The sequence below is a fragment of the Syngnathoides biaculeatus genome, chromosome 9 (genome assembly GCF_019802595.1).
Source record: "Syngnathoides biaculeatus isolate LvHL_M chromosome 9, ASM1980259v1, whole genome shotgun sequence".
NCBI classification, from domain to species: Eukaryota; Metazoa; Chordata; class Actinopteri; order Syngnathiformes; family Syngnathidae; genus Syngnathoides; species Syngnathoides biaculeatus.
The window spans coordinates 25,803,563-25,816,477 of NC_084648.1; the positions used below are offsets into that span (position 1 = coordinate 25,803,563).

The 12,915-nt window shown below is 43.3% G+C and overlaps 1 protein-coding gene across 5 annotated transcripts in view; it reads right to left on the reverse strand.

Annotated features, from left to right (window-relative positions):
• Positions 1-12,915, reverse strand: part of sorcs3a (sortilin related VPS10 domain containing receptor 3a) — a 294,433-nt gene that overhangs the window by 180,574 nt on the left and 100,944 nt on the right. The window contains exon 1 of one of the 5 annotated variants that reach the window (XM_061830275.1): positions 9,094-9,281. The exons of 3 other annotated variants lie outside the window; for them this stretch is intronic. The gene's annotated coding sequence lies outside the window, so the exon portion shown is untranslated. Of the gene's footprint in view, positions 1-1,411; positions 1,462-9,093; positions 9,282-12,915 lie in introns of those variants that run through there. One more of the 5 variants, XM_061830274.1, reaches the window with a different exon arrangement.

The window sequence follows — 12,915 nt, forward strand, 5'->3', positions numbered from 1 at the left end:
ACGCGGGGAGGTGAAACAAACTGACTGGGGTGAAAGATCGGACGAGCAGATTCATATTCAAATTCGTCGGAGTCGTACTCAGGCAGCCGGTCATACAAATCATGGTCCTCCTCATATTCCGAAAAGTCAGAGTCCAGAAGAATATGAGGAGCCGGACGGGTCGTGTTCGGGACGTATTCATAACTTGCTGGCGAGCGTAAGACACGGAAGTGGAGGACGTCAGGGAGCCTACCCGGATTGGACAGGCTTGGTCCTCCGGCAGACGGTCTACCTTGCGTCGGTCCTGGCGACGCCGGGTCTTTCCTGCTGGGTCCTGTACTGGCCAGTTCGTTCTGTCACGTCCCATCTGAACGAGAGGTAGGACCCAAATGCAGGAACTCGGAAGACGCAAGGTAGTTCAAGAAGAGACACGTTTATTGTATGGCGAGGTCGGGGATCGAGCAGGCAGTCCAGTGCAACAGCGGTTGTATGGGCGTCGGGCGAAGAAAGCAGATGAGTGGGCAGGCAGTAGTCGGTACACGGGGAAACAACGTAGGCAGAAGTGTCAAGGAGTCAGGCTTACAAGGTTGGTCAGAGAACGGACGGAGGTCGGTACACACAGGTTCAGTCAGGAGTACAAAAGTGCTGGAACGGGACATAAAGCTGAAAGAACTGGCGGAGGACCAGTCGTCACCGGGTCCTATCTATACAGGGGATGATCAGCCCGCATGAGAAGCAGGTGTGCGCCTCCCAATCAGCGCAGCCGCGCGGGCACCTGCACAGCCCATGCTGAAGCGGCAGGATCATGACAATTATTAGTATTAGTGACTAATACAAAGGAAAAAAGTGGGCTTATTGTTAGTTCTATGTAATTTTGCAATGAGTTTACTGGTCCGGCCCGCTTGATCTGTATTCGCCCCGCAGACCAAAGGGAGTTTGACACCCCTGGTCTACTCACTCATGATAAACTTTGTCAGTAGGCTTTATCTCCAAAAGATGATACACTGCTATTACTGTAAAGAGGGAGGAAAAAAATTAAACATTGATTTATGCATTCACATATTATGTGCATGCTTGACAACAAGAATTTCTCGGAAGCCTCCCAGCTTTTTGCTGAACCACATCTTAATGGAATATTTTGAGTTTCACTTTATATTCTGCCACAGTTCTTTGATGTTATGATCACTGTGCATTGTTTACGCAGAGCCAATATTCAAACAATTGTTTCATTTTCCTTTCACTGCAGTAGTTCCTTTCTGGGGATATATATATATATATATATTTATATATATATTGCAAGAACAGTGGCTCTTAACTCGAGACACAAGAAATGTAAGAGGTTTGTCGACGCTCTGAACACTTTTTTAATTGCATGCTCATTTAACAGTGTGCATTCATTTGCAACAGCACAGGGGTAAATAAACTCACTCACTTGTCACTTTTTCAAGAGGAAAAAAGTGGTCTCCTGGAAGGTGACTGGGCTCCATTCTAGGTGACTCTGCAGTACCTTTATCTCCTTTCTTCTTCATGATATTTCCTTCTTCTTTATGATAAGCAGCTCCAGAGCCAGTCATGTGTAACTTAAAACTCAGACGTGAAAATAAAGTTTCACCGAGGAGAGAAGGTAAAGAAGGTGTCAATGAATCGTGGAAGTTATCTCAAAGCTTTACTCAAACTTTTGTCCTATTCCCTTACACTGGTGTTTAAAACACTTTGTCTGTCTTAACAGATCTGACCCGGATCCTCTGAGAAGAATTTTTAGCTGACATTTTTCACAGCACCCACTAAACCAACCACATCTCATCCACCACATTGCCAAAATGTTGTCTTGCATGGAGATGCCTATGTCCGTTCGTCAATGCTGAGGCAACTGGCCATTGTTGACAACCATAAGACTGGTTATTGCATTCACTTTAGAGAGCTGGCCAGCTGGCAGACATGCCCTCTCCAGCATGTCTTTGGTTGTTATGTAGGGCCTCATGTTGGTGGGCCATGGCCAAAAGATCTCAGTTGGTGGGCATAGTTGAGGGTGGGTATTTCATCATTCAATAAATTGAAGGCTCCGCCTTTCTGGTTCAATCCCACCTACACTACATTACAGAACAATGCAGTGTCCATATCACTGTCGCTGCTGCACCGTTGTGCCTGTTGAGTTACCGCTCTGTTCTTTAAGACCTCTAGATACTTGAGATGACCTCAGATTTGGAGGTGTTGATTGTGATTCAAACCACTTACACTGAGCTGTGAACAGCTCCTGTTTGATGCTAACACAACCACATCAACTGCAAAATGTGACAATGCAATACTGAGGTCACAAAACCAGACCCACTCATTGCCAAAGAGATTCTGGCTATCTGGCTAGATGATCATAATCAGTGACAAAGGGCGACCTTGGGAGAGTCCAACACTCACTTGAAACATACATGATATACTGCTGGCAATGCAGACCAAACACTGACACAGGTTGTCAGGGTACAGAAGAACCTGGATCAGGTGATATAGGATCCCATACACCCTGGAAGAAGGTTGAACGTCTTCTCTAAGTCCACAAAGCACCTGTAGACCAGTTGGACAAACTTCTATGCACTCTCATAGACTCTGCCGAGGGTGAAGAGCTAGTCTGTTCCACAACCACACTGCTGCTTATAAATCCTAGGTTGAACTCCTGCAACCAATTAGGTTTTTAACTACCTCTCTGACATCAATTGCAGAAATAAGAGCGCTTACCCAAGAGTCCCCATACCCTGTTTCACCACTGAAAGGTGAAACACAACTCGGGTCAAGATCAGAGGCTCTTTATTCACACTGTACACAGTGTTAAGTATTGCAAAACTACACAACTAGCGTATGGAACAAGACTTTTGTTTTTTTTCTTAGTGAATGACCAACATCAATCACTTAAGGAACCACAAGATTCTCTGATTGTAACACTTATCCTCTTGACATGATGGTAAGTTTCTTTCGGCTTGTACCATTCGGGGTCACCACAGGGTAACATCTCAGATGAACGCTCATGTTTTTTTGACACAACCCCTCTTGGGGTGTGTAGAGGCCCCAGTGAGATACGAACTCACGACCCCAGGTCTACCAAAGCAATGGTCTAACCACTGAGCTATGGGGCCTCTCTCTTCTTGACGTGATACTCTTTCATTAGCATCTGTTTCTATCAGTAAATGACAACGTGTTAATGAAGACCTCGTGTCCCCATTGTCTAAACAGACTACACAAAGTAATCAGAGGAGAGGAGTCGAGTGTTGTCTTATTCGCATATGTAGGCTACAGACATAAAGGGGAGTCTGTCAGGGCAGGGAGTGTGTCATGCCACGTTCAATGAACTAACTGTCAATTAGAATTCCCCTGCACCTGAAGAGAACAGCCGAAGAGATTATTTATGTTCACGTATTGTCCTAGAAGTGGCGCTGTCACTTACATCCATACTACACACAGAGAGACAAACTACTGCTTATGGCAGAGGACTTGATTCATGCTCAGTAACTGTACGGATAATTGGTGGTCACACGCTACCATCAATGTTGCAAGTTCAGTGAATGTACTGTGGACACTGATCTGGTTTACCGTGCAGTACTTTGACTACCTGTATACCACTTAAAATGAAGCCACTTCTCCTGCAAATGATGCGGACACACCATCCCTCATCAGTAAGTTAACGTATTCGGCCCTCCACACACCGAGTGAGGCAATCAAACAATACTTAAGTAGATTATTGTAAAAAATTAGTGGCAACTCACACCCGCACAGGAAGCAACTCCACAAATAGCAGACCCATACTGTATTGCATTACTCTTTTAAAGACAAAAATGAGTGGATAGCCATAAAGAGAATACATATTGGAGAACAAGGTGAAAACAAAGTTTGGACATTTTTGAAAGGCTTTTGTCAATGATCAATCAAACCATTCAGTGCACTTTATTGACAATGGCTCTCAACGCTGTGCTTCACATCCAAAGGTACATACGAAATTAGAAATGTATTAATCTCATTATAAAATTATATATATATATATATATATATATATATATATATATATATATATATGCTTATTCTCTGGCAGCCGGTGCTGCCCTGGTATGACATTCACAACAAAGAATAGGGAATAACATACCCTCAAGAACAAAGAACAAGAGACATTTCTGTTTGTAGGAACTATTCCTTATAAGAATGATCGAATGAACTATTCCTTATAAGAATGATCAAGAATTTAATGACTTAATTGCTAGAGGGAAAAACTGTTCGAGTGCCTGCTACTTTTGAGTTTCATTGATCTGGAGCACTTTCCCAATGGAAGGAGCTGGAAGAGCTGGTGGCCAGGATGTGGAGGGTCCGAAAGGATCTTGCCTGCTCTGGACCTAGTTCGCGTTGCGTACAAGTCCTCGATCGTGGGTAGCATGGTGCCGACAAACCATTCAGCAGTTTTGATTGTCCGTTGAAGTCTGAGTTTGTCCTTTTTTGTGGCAGCCCCAAACCAGACTGTGATGGAGGTACAAAGTACTGATTGGATAACCGCTGTGTAGAACTGTCTCACCAGCTGCAAGAAGTACATAATTTTCTGGGCTTTTTTGAGGTTGGAGTTGTTGTTCGTTCGTGAAGGATGCTTCCTGAAGTCCAGAATCATCTCCACAGTCTTTAGAGTGTTCAATGCCAAGTTGTGTTGACCACACCAAAGTTCCAGTCTCGCCACTTCCTGTCAATACGCAGACTCATCACCGTCTTTGATGAGACCGATGACCGTGGTGTCATCTGCGAACTTCAGGAGTTTGAGTTTGTGTTAACCGTTCCTGCTCCGGTCGCCTGACGCAGGGGAGACGTCTTCTCCTGGGCCGAGGTTGTCCTCCTCGGGGTTAACTCCCTTCTCACATCACACCTTTGAAGCTCAATGGTGGGAGTAGTAGAAAAGTATTGAAGTACTAAGTGATTAATTTAAAGATAATAATAAAAATCTAACAAAATACAGATAATAGTTAATATTTAATCATATGTGTAGAAGCAAAATCATGTGTTGCAAAAATGCATTGTACCAGGGGTCACACCCGGTGGTGGTTGCATATGGCTCACGGAGCCCTCATAACGACATATTGTATACAGCAGGGGTGCTCAATGTGTCCATCACCATCGCAAGGAAGTTCTGGTCGATCGCGTGACTACAAGGCCAAAAAAAGCCTGACCTCTTTTTTTTGGCAACACACGTAACTTTCTCTAACAATGACCACACACTCTTCTTCCTAGTTTACCTTGCACCGCCCCCTCCTCCGCTCTGAAAGGGGTAAACTCAAAATTACAAATGTTACAGTCCTTCCTTCAATGTGGTTTATAATGCTTAGAATGTTTATAGTGCTTATGCGATGCCCACCACCGGAATTTTAAAAAAAACATTAAGACCAACCTACGTTCATGAATAATGGATGGGGGTCTCAAAGGCTTCATGAAGTTTAATTTAATGACGGAATTTAATGACGTATGAAACAGACGACAAAGCCATCAGCAAAGAAGTCGCATTAATGGTAAAAAGTACCTTTGTCATCATTGGTTACCAACGGTATAATCTTATTTAAATAAATTTAGAGACTAATTGAACTCTTAAAGTGTTGGTCTTACATAAAACACATGAATACACTTGTATTTAGTTTTAAAAATTGGGATAGCTCTTTTGGAATTACATTTTAAAATATTTGCGGTTTATGGGTCTCTCAGCCTAAAAGGTTCCCAACCCCTGCATTATACTTAAGTGGAAGTTTTTTCCTGCATTCTAAGGTCAACTTTGGAGGTGCAGATTTTACATGGGTGCACATTGTACACGAGAAATTAGATTAATTTTAAAACATCCATATTTTTGGTACGTTCTATTATCTTTCTCCCTCTCTTCTCTCCCTCTCTCTCTCTCTCTCTCTCTCTCCTCTTGCTGTCTCTCTCGGTCACATTCTCTCGCTCTCTCTGATTCCCTCTTTCACTCTCGTGCAAGCTCTGGCATGCAGTCTTGCATGCACAAACCATGAACTGGTTGCCAGCCAATCGCAGGTCACATTGAGACAAACAGCTGCACACACAATCACACCTAGGGGCAATTCAGAGTGTCCAATTAATGTTGTATGTTTTTGAAATGTCAGAAGAAACTGGAGTGCCTGTAAAAAACCCACGCAGGCACGGGAAGAACATGCTAACTCCACACAAGCAGGTCCGGGATTGAACCCAGGACCTCGGAACTGTAAAGCCAATGCTGCCCCCTGCTCTGATTAAAAAAAAAAATAATAAGAATACAAAATGGTGGCCTGGTAGGCGATTGGTTAGAGTTTCTTCCTCACAAATTCTCAATGGTTGGATGGATGTTCACATTGGTTGAGTTCATTGTAAACTATTAAATGCTAACAAATTTTGGTGGGTTGATTTTCTTTATTCCTCCCAACTTTGTTCAGGACTGATGCCTTTGGGTTCAATCTCTTGACTAAAAACCACAGTTCTTGTAAGACAATTTTATTTCAAAGAATACTTTTTCCTGGTTATCTCCTTCAAATAACAAAAAATTTAATGTTGACAATACACTTACCAACATAATTTGTTTGATTACCAAATGTTGAAGGAGACATGGAAAATTAGTTTTTATTGCTTGTTTACAAATGGTTGGGTTACTTGAGTGCTAATTAACATGTATGTTTTCCACCAATCAGCCAAGGAACTTGCAGATAGCTAAGGTTTCTTCTGCCTTATTTGGTTTCTGTTACCATTGCACTATCTAGTTCAAGGTAGATTAAGCGTTGGTCATTACTGACACCTTCTGAATATAAAAATGCTCGTATTTCAAGCTTTTCAATTTCCTATATTTTTTTGCGTTCTTCCTTATCTCAATTCACGGATTTATTTGGGATATTCTACTGGGATGTTGAGTCCTTTTCTTATGTTGCGGTAGGTTTGATTTATGTAAGTTGTAGGCAAATAGCAACAGATTTGGGGAGGAGGATGCAGAGGTTCTGGGCTGGGCTCTCCCTTCTCCCTCTTGGCATGCTTTATGGCTCGATACGCAACCATATTTTTTAAGGCAATACAAACCAGCTTTGTGAGAACAAAATATAAAAATAAACAAAATAAACAAAAAGGTTTTAGTACATCACATTTAGTCAAATATACCCATTCAGTAAAAAAAACATTTTGAACACTTATGAATAGATTCAAGCTTATGTTCAATGTTATTCAGCACACACCTGCTACCACTTAAGATGTCTTTGATTAATTTCAGACAATGTTAAATTGTTCTAGTAGCTTATGAGCCACATCTTGTATCACAAGCCATAATCCTCAAACAGGTTTCATAGCACGAGAGAAGTCTCATTCTTGGAGAAAATGAAGCACAAAAGTGACATTACCTAGTCCTGGGGTTCCTTCTAAAATTGATGAAAGGACAGGAAGAAATCTGGTTGAGAGGCTCCAAAAGGCCAGTAGCAATGTTGTAGGAGCTGCGGGAATTTATGGCAATTTCTGCAGGAAGTCTTTTTTGTGTGTCTGGGCTATGGGATAGTTTCGCAAGAAAGTAACCTCATCTTATCCACACGGAGGTAAAAAAATCAAACATCAACTCTCTCAAACACTCAGGAGATGTCAGGAAAAGTCTATTAGAAATCAGATTTTTTTTCAGAGTCTTTATCTAAGTCACTTAAAATTGCGGCAGATGTGTGCTGACTCTCATTCACGAGTTAAAATGTGAATTCTGAATGCAGCGACATCCCAGTGAGAGGGTGTGCAAACTAGTGTAATCACGTTCTCTCGGTATTTTATTGGATATTGTGCAGGTTATGGGTCACAATGGTGAAAGAGGTTTGAAATGGTTTAACATTGTCTCATATTTTTATATCACAGAAACCTGATATTTTTACAGGGATGTGTAATTTTAATTACCAATAAAAATTATACATGACTTGTTAACCTCGACTGCTGGATTATAAAGGCTTTTGAATATCTTTTTGATTAAATGTTCACATTTTCTACACAGAACAGTGTTTTAGACAGTAGGGTATAATAAACAAATGAGTTTGCTTGCAATGCTTTCTTTTCCTTCAGGCTTTCACAACAAAATGATTTGGAATTTTGATGAAATGCAGCCTGCAGCTCTGTGTATGTCTCTCTCTCACTTTCTTTATAAAACATGACAATTTGAAAATATGTCTACAAACAGCTTGTCATTCACAGAACAAAATATTGAAGCCTTACCATCAAGCTACTATGGTGCTCTTTGTATTAAAAAGCAATACAATAAAGCTAAGCTTTTTCACATGCGTGTTGCCTTAATCGCCTTAATCGCCTTATTCCATTTTTTGTATGTTGTCAATAAATGGAGGGCCAGTAGCCATGTAACTGTTACAGCAACACGATAATATTAACTTTTTGGGTTAATATTGCACCAAAACATGTCAGGGATTTCACAAACACTCCTACCTATCTGCATTGTCATTTGTAGCCTGTTTTGGGGGGGTGCTAAAGCATCCTTAAAATGAATCCCAGCTGCCCGAAATCCATCCAGCCATCCATTTCTGAGCCGCTTATCCTTACAAGGGTTGCAGGTGTGCTGCCGCCCATCCCAGCTATCTTCAGGCTGGGGCCAGGGTACACAGGGTACAAACTGGTTTCTACCCAGTTTCAGGGCACACAGAAACAAACAAACCTTCACACTCACAATCACACCTCAGGGCAATTTAGAGTGTCCAATTAATGTTGTATGTTTTAGGATGTGGGAGGAAACCGGAGTGCTCAGAGAAAATCCACGCATTCACAGGGTGAACATGCAAAGTCCACACTGGCGGGGCCTTGATTTGAACCCCAGACCCCAGAACTGGGAGGCAGACCTCTAACCCAGGGGTGCCCAGACTTTTTTACCCCAAGATCTACTTCTCGAGCATCCAGCCTCTCACGATCGACGGGTGTGGTGAGTGATGTTTTTTTTTTGTTTGTTTTTGTTGTTTTAGAATGACCAATGATAAAATATATAGATAAGACCAAGTCACAAAGATTTACCCACTACAAAAATGCAAAACATTTTTTTAAAGTATATTGTTGATTCTTTATGTGTAAATGTATGTTTGTGTGCCTTGCATAACGAATGAAAATGCACACCTGGGCTGTGTCACTCATGTCAGTGGATTCGTCCAACTGCAGTGAGAAACACTCACAATCTGAGATGTCCTTCCACACATCACCCACGTCTTCACAGCGCCGTGTGACTGTATGTACTCCTTTACAGCTGCAGAAATTTTATTGAAGATAATATTTCAGGGTTCATACTCAGTCTGACCAAAAAGATTTAAGGGCTCTTTAGGGGCATTCTTAGGGGCTGACACGAAAAATTTAGGGCCATCGTGGGAAATCAAGAGTAAGGAAAAAAGACTCACCCAATGGTGCCATCAACCGTTCTTGGTTCATCAAATGTTCCAGTATCTCAGTACCTGTGGCAGTGATCACCTGTCGCCCCTTGTGGTAGTTCTCATTGATATGACCATTGTCAACGTCTTCACATAACAGTATACAGAAAAACAGAATTGCAACTATATACACAAAATGTCTCCTACTGATGTCTGTCTCAGCACCCCTACTCTCGCTCCTTGAGCCTACCCAGTGCCTCCTCTATTTGTTGCTGCAGAGGTGCCAAAGTGGCTCTCTTGTCCTTTGCTCTGCCTCTGAGTGCATTGGCCTCGGTGATAAATCTCAGATTCCTCTTTTCTTCTGCCTCCTCATATAGCCTGTCAGCCTTCTCAATAAGCGTTGATATGTCAGTCTCTATTCTGGCTTTTTTGGCTTTGAGGCAGTAGAGATGAAAAGTGGGCAGCGATGCCAAATGTAGCTAGGTACGAAGTCTTCCTTTCCCCACAGTGGTAGATTTTAGCAATGTCACTGTCTGGGAACATGATTGCAAACACTTTTGAATTATTTTCAAAAGATTTGTAACTGTAATGGTTGCAGATCACTTTTAAAGTCCACACGATCTCTGCCTTTAACGAGTCCGTCTTTGTGTATTGAACTACGTTCATAAAGCCTGACTTCCGGCTGGTTGAAGTCGATGACTGGACAACTGTAGGTGCGCATGCACTGCTAGTACCACTGCCTGAAGTTGATGCTTCACTATCTTGATATTTTAGAAACAGATTCATACCAACGGAAGATGAGAGAGTCTTGTCCAAATCAGTGTGTCTACTGTTTTTCCGGTGCGACTGCAGCGCTTTGACGCCCGTCTTTTCAAGCTGGTAACTCTGCTTGCACAGATGGCAGTAAAACATGTGCCGATCTTTTGGATCTCGACGAACCCAGCTCCCAAACTCCTTACTTCCAACCCAAGCTTGTTGAAAAATGCTCTTCCCCGTGATACAAGTTGGATTGATGAAAGAACTACGCTACGTCATAACGAAGACGAAGTGAAATGCCTACTCACGGAAATAAACAATGCAATATCGACAAGATGGTGACTAGTTGTCAACACGGTGACTTCCGTTGACAATTTCCGGCTGATTTGGACGCCAGACGGATCACTATTTTCTTTTACATAAAAGATTAGTTTATATTTTAGGGAGAATTTTGGCGGTAGAGGTCCTCCCTTTGATATTTTTTTAATTTAAGGCCTTTTTAGGGGCTTGACCGGTTTTCGCGGATTTTAAGGACTTTTAGGAGCCCCTAAATGCACCTTCGAAAATTTAGGGTTTTTTAGGGATTTTTAGGGCCGCGTGCGAACCCTGCGTATCAGGCGGAATCGCTCCCACCCCCACTGAACTCGGGAACAGAGATCCGTGGTCAGAGTCCAAATTACACTGGACTGATTGATGAGTGACACCTTCAGGAATTGTGGATGGAGCCTGTATTCTGCAGGCGCAGGACTCCCGGCGCGACCTTCGGGAGAGGCTATCAGCATTGGTGTGCACCTGACCTGGACGGGGGACCATCTCAAAGTCATACTCGGCCAGCTTCTCAAGCCAATAGGCGAGTTGTCCTTCTGGCTCTTTTATTTTTGTCAACCATCTCAGGCTGCTGTGATCAGTGCGCACCTTGAAATGACCTCCAACAAGGTACTGACAAAAATGTGATGTGAAATCAACAATGGGGAGCAGTTCTCGTCTTGTGGTGCAGTAGTTCTGTTTAGTTTTTGTCAGCTTACGCTCGATGCCATGCTGCATTTGTGAGAGTGCAGCATCAATATGTATGACATGCATCAGTGTCTACCACCATGTTGCTATGATCCAGTGGATAGCCGAGAACAAGGGCTGAGGTGAGGTGACACTTAAGCTCATCAAAAGCTGCTTGGTGCTCCGAATGCCACTGGAAGTGAGCATTCTTCTTCGTCACGTTATGCAGTGGTTCGGCTATCGAAGCAAAGTCCTATACGAACCAGGGGTAGTAGGAAACCAGGCCGATGAAGCGTCGGACCTCCTGGATCGATGTTGGTGGGGGCCACATTTCGACTTTTTCCACTTTGCTGGGATCTGTGGCCACACCACACTCGGACACTATATGGCTCAGATATGCAACCTGATGACGAAATAGGCAAAATTTGGCTGGTTTAATTTCAAATTAGCTTGCTGAAGTCGGTCGAATACCTGATCCAACCACTGGAGCACCTCCAGCATGTCCTTGGCCAGCACGACGATGTCGTCCAAAAAGACCAGGCCTGTCTCCCACTGCATGGTATGTTGCTGGAGCATTGAAGAGTCAGTACGGCATGACATTCCGCTGGAAGAGACCAGCACGAGTGCAGAATGCTACTGCTCTGCGGGCTCTCGGTGTCATCTCCACCTACCAGTAGCCTGATGCAAGATCCAATGTGGTTGAACCATTTGGCAGTGGAGAGTATATCCAGCGTATCTTGGATATGGGGTATTGGGTATGCATCATTTATGGTGTGGGCGTTCATGGATCTGTAATCAACGCAAAGACAGTACATCCCATCCTTCTTATGTACCAGAACTATGGGGAAGGCCCAGCTGCTGTTGCTATATTGGGCGACACCACTCTCCAGCCTGTCACGGATCTGCCTGTCCGCATCTTGTTTTTTTTCTTTCCCTATCCTATGTGGCAGTTGTTTAATAGGGGCACACGGGCAAGTCAGGATGTCAGGATTAGCCAGTGTGTCGGAGGCTGGTAATACACTGGAATACAACTGGTTGGAGCAAGCCGGAAATGGCACCTTCTTTAATAGTGACGGCCTTGTTGCCAGGGTTGTAAAGGTGAAGAGGGACAACTTTGGACAGCTCGGTGTTGACCAAGACTCTGGCAATGAGGACTTTGTGCTTCTTAACAAAACCTTCGGTGGGGCTAAGCATCATGTCTCCTTGGATTGCCACACTCCTGTGTACATTGCCTTTAACTATATACTCTCGCACCGGTTCCATTGCAACAGTCTTGGTTATCCTCACCGCCAGTGATTTTGGGCTGGCCTCTCTTAGGTAGTAGGGCACATGTTCGGCAAAATGAATGATGCAGTGCCTGTCGAAGTCAAGGTGAGTCTCAGCTTGAATACTTCATTGCCTGTTACATCTACCGCTATAAAATCAATTATAACTTACCGATTACAGAGATTGACAGGGATTTGGGCTTCACTTAGCACAGGCATGTCCTCTGGTCCCACACCTATCAAGGTCTCAACAGTCGAAAGCTGCACGGGAGGCTCCATGTCTGGGTGGATAGCCTTGTAGTAATGTAGAGGTAGCACACTCCTTCGGGCACCGCTATCCAACACTGCACATACTCTCAGCACATAAATGTGCACAGCGATACACACTTCTCTGTCCTGGGAATTGAGATGAGCACTGTTTGTTCAGGACTGTTGCAAGCAGTACTCCTCAATTGTGATGTCCTGGTGATGTGTTGAGCGGAAGGACACTGCATTTGGATATGGCCCTAGCCTTGAGAGTTGTGGCAGCGAACTCTGGTTTTCTTTTAAGTTTCTCCGCTGGT